General features: G+C 44.8%; 1 pseudogene; it reads right to left on the reverse strand.

The window, feature by feature from the left end:
- Positions 1-2,511: 2,511 nt before the first annotated feature.
- On the reverse strand, positions 2,512-4,172 carry LOC114612162 (annotated as a pseudogene).
- Between the last annotated feature and the right edge of the window lie 458 nt (positions 4,173-4,630).

The raw sequence follows: 4,630 nt of genomic DNA on the forward strand, positions 1-4,630 counted from the left end.
TATTGTGTGGGTGTGTGTATGTGTGTGTGGTGTATCTGTGTCCTGAGGATATGTGTGTATTGTGTGTGGTTGTGGGTGTGGGTGCACGTAGAGACCAGAGGTTGACGTCGTCTCTCTTGTTTGCTTTTTACCTTTTGAGTCAGGATCTCTCACTGAACCTAGAACATTAGCCACGCTAGACTGACCAGCCAGCATGCACCAGGGACCCACCAGTCCCTGTCCCCTCCGATGCTGGTTCCAGACTTTTCTGTGGGTGCTGGGGATCCGCCCTCAGGTCCTTGCGCTTGTGTGGAAGGCATGTGTCTTTCTGACTGAGTATCTCCCAGGTTGTTCAGCTTTTTCCCTTCAACACTATGCTTGCAAAACCACTCAACTGTCGGGTATCACAGCCCTGTTGCTTCATCTCTGGGTGATAACCTGTCATATGGAGCTCCTGATTCACCCTCTCCTCTCACAGATTAACTTCTGTTCTGCCTCCGGTCTGGGGTGCTATGAACAGTAATGTTGGGAGCAGCTGCTTTGTTCCTTGCCAGGTAGAAATACTGTTTCTCTTGGTTCTCCATCTCCTCTACTTCCTCTGTCCCCGCTCCTCCCTCACAACCCCACCCCTATTTCTTCTCCACCTCCTTCACTCTACCCCTTCTACCCCTACCCCCCAGACCTTCCTCCCCTACCCGACCTCCTCTTCTCCTTCCTTCCCCACCTCACCCACCCCCACCCATGTCTTCCCTACTCCCACCCCTGACAGAAATGTTTCAAAGCAGTATCTGTAAGTGGGCACCACTCTTAGTGGCTGAGGCGATGGCTGCTTTCTCTCTCACGCTTGGCATCAGTCACCAGTTCTGACTTCGGCCCTCACAGAGGGGAGGAAGTATAATGGTTCTTGATGGCCAATGATATGCATTAGCCTTTCCAGGCTTCTTGACCATTAACATGCCACTTTCTATGAGTATCTGCTATGGTTCAAATGTCCATACTCCGAAATGCCTGGGATGAAATCTGCCCTTCCCTGCCATGGTGGTTTTTAGGGACCAGGCCTCGGAAGGTGTCTAAGTACAGATTAATGTGCTGGTAGAAGGAAGCCATCTATAAGCTGGGAAGATGTCCTCGCCATACTCTGAATCTACTGGCACCTTACTCTTCAGATCTGTAAACGATAAATTTCTGTTGTTTACAGCTTCCTCAGTCCAGGGCATTTTGTTACACTGACCCAAGTCAGTAGACACACAGTCAAGTCTTAGGTTACCTTATAAGCAACAGGGTTCTAAGACCTGACATTTGAGTGTTTTTGCAAGACTTGGGTTTTGCCAGGCATGGTGGCATACATATTTAATCCTAGAACTTGGGAAGCGGCAGCAGGTAGATCTCCGTGATTTGGAAGCCAGCCTGGTCTACATAGTAACCCAGGACTACACACAAAAGTACTGTTTCAAAAAAACAAAAACAAAAAACGTTTTTTGTTTGTTTTTATTTCCTTCAATTTGTAAGACTATGTACAAGAAACTTGTTGAGTGTGTAGTGGTCACCTGTGGTGAGTAGTGGCCCTAATTTTCAGGAAGCTAACCTAAGGAGCATTCTTGAGAACACCTGTTCATTTCGGCAAGCACAGGAGGTGACCTGTTGCCAGCCTGCCACCACACCCAAAGCCTGGACACCAGTTCTCTTCTCTTGCTGGTGCCTTGGGTTTTTAAGTTCAAAAAGTCCCCATCATCAGTTTTATGACATGTACAAGCATGAGCGTAACTCCCAAACCTCTCTGTCCCTGGTTTTCCTCCAACTTGCCCTGTGAGTGTGTTTTGTTTGTGTGGGTCTCTGGTTGCATAGCTTCCTCTCAGCTCCGTGATCCTTTTGATCTTTGTGGTTGGAATTCAGACAAGACACGCAGCGTAGCGTGGTAGACAGGCAGAGTTGGTCAGAGACAAGTGGGGCTCTCTCACAAGACAAGAACGGATGGTGGGTATAGAGATAGTTGGTGCCAATTTGCATTTCAGAGGTTTTTATTTTTTATGATGTTTTAAGTCTAGTATAGATAGCTTCTCTGAAGGATTCTTTATATATTTTTTGAGATTTATTTTTATTATTTTTTAACTTTAAATAAAATTTTATTACACAAAGATTGTCACATAATTGGATACTTCTCTACTTTGTACACAATCATCCCTACCCTCCACAGAAAGGCTGCTTCTGAACTCACAGTGTGTGGTGACACAGCGCTACAGTCCTGATGCTAACAGAACAGTAGAGATGCCTCAGTGAGTTAAGTTGAAAGCAAGACACTGGCATATGGCTCTTGCACCCAGTATCAGGAATGCACAAATGTCTTTATTCAAAAATACGAAATAAATTATCTGTAGGCATGGACAATGACAGCAGTAAGCCATTATATTATTGTCAAAGGAAACCAGTAACTGGTGGTTACAGTGATCAGCCAGCCTTCTCTTCAGTCATTTTCTTTATGTGACTTCTCTGAAGTTATTGGTGAGGAGCCTGCCTTGAGCTTCCTGTCACAGTTCATTGATACAGGCAAAGTACTATTCTAGGAGATACAACATGCCACCTCCCACCCCCTCCTATGCCACCCATTGCACCCATTCCAGGGTCCTTCTCTTCTTTAGGAATTTCTATCACTACAGCTTTGGCATAGTGATAGAAATTCAAGCACGGCATCATAACCAACTTCTGAGGAACTTTACAGAATTTTTTCAATTATTAAAGATCCTTCAACACCCGAATTCGTAGCAATCGTCATTGTAGGAATTTTAAGTGCTCTTTAATAATTTCTATGCCTATTTCCCGATCTTCATTAGCAGGCTTTAATGAATCCAAGGCTGGGATGCACCGAAGCAGAGCGCAGCCCCCTCCTAGAACATTGCCTTCCTCAACAGCTGCTCTTGTAGCACCGAGAGCATCTGTAACTCTGTCTTTCTTCTCATTCACTTCAACATCACTTGTCCCTTCAACCTTCAACACAGCTACTCCATCCGAAAGTTTAGCAAGTCGCTCGTTCAGATTTTCCTTTTCATATTCACTGTTGTGATGTCTAGCTGTTCAGTGATTTCTTGAATCTGTTTTTCAATGTGAGCTTTCTCATATTTTCCTCTCAAAAGCATGGCATCATCTTTGGTGACAATGACCTCTCCAACTTTTCCTAAGTCATGAGCTTGAACATCTTCAAGATTTAGACTCAACCTCTCTTCTCCAAATACCACACCACCTGTAGCAATAGCCATATCTTTAAGTTGGTTCTTCCTATTGTCCCCAAACCCTGGAGCTTTGACTGCTACAACCTGAAGACCAACTTTTAGCCTGTTCAAAACCAGTGTGCTTAGAGCTTCTCCGTCAGCATCTTCAGCGATTATGACCAAAGGCTTCCGGTGAGCATTAGCAATTTCAAGAGCAGGTACAATGGACTGAACACTAGAAGTTTTCTTTTCATTCAACAAAACATAGGCATCTTGGAATTCACATTTTTGACCTTTTGATGTGTTAAAAAAATATGGGGAAATATATCCTCTATCAAACTTCATGCCTTCAATAATTTCTAGCTCATCATTCAGGGTTTTCCATCCTTCACTGTGACGACACCCTTTCTTCCAACCGTTTTCATTGCATCAGAAATGAAGTTCCCAATGTCTTTGTCTCCACCTGCAGAAATGGTAGCAACTTGAGCAATTTCTTCAAGGGTTGTCACAGGTTTAGATTGTTTCTTAAGTTCAGCAATTACAGCATCGACAACCAACATCACACCTCTCTGGATTTCTGCTGGATTAGCCTCTTTGCTGTTCTTCTCAAAGCTCTCCTTGGCAATAGACCGCACCAGAACAGTGGCAGTGGTGGTGCCATCCCCAGCCTCTTCATTTGTTATTGGCAACATCCTGAACAAGTTTACCTCCAATATTTTTGTATCTATCCTTTAAATCAATTGACTTTGAGACAGTGACCCCATCTTTTGTTACTTTGGGACTTCCCCAACTCTGTTCAATAATCACTGTTCTTCCCTTTGGCCCCATCGTAACAGCTACAGCATCAGCTAAAAGGTCTACACCTTGAAGCATTAAGGCTTGAGCATCCGCACCAAATTTTACATCTTTGGTATAGGCCCGAGTGAGATGAGGAGCCAGTGTCTGGGACACTGGTCTCGTCTGGTGAAGGACTGTGGGTAGTTGAAGCATTTCTGTGGGGTGGCAGTTAGATAGCTCCAGATGAGGCAGGCTGTCTACAGTGAATAAGGGATTTGTATTATTTTTAATCATGTGTAGGTGTGTGTCTACATGTGGGTTGTGGACATGAGCACAAGTACTCAAGGAGGTTGAAAGGTTTGGATTCCCTGGAGGTGGGTTTCAGGTGTTTGTGAGCCATCTGACATGGGTGCTAGAAATTGAATGTGAGTCCCCTGGAAGAGCAGTGAATGCTTTTAACCATGGAGCCATATCTCCAGCCCGTGGATAGTAATCTTGTAAGATTTAGATATTGACCTGTTAATGACCTGAGCAGCTCAGGGTGTCAGTCTCCAGGACCCAGGATCAGACCCAGCTCCTGTCTCATTCCCCTGACCAGCACCCAGAGTCCTGCAGCTCCAGCACTCCATTTTACAGCCTGTTGATTATTGGGGGTGTGGTAATGGGGAAGG

The sequence above is a fragment of the Grammomys surdaster genome, unplaced genomic scaffold (genome assembly GCF_004785775.1).
Source record: "Grammomys surdaster isolate TR1022 unplaced genomic scaffold, NIH_TR_1.0 126133, whole genome shotgun sequence".
NCBI lineage: Eukaryota > Metazoa > Chordata > Mammalia > Rodentia > Muridae > Grammomys > Grammomys surdaster.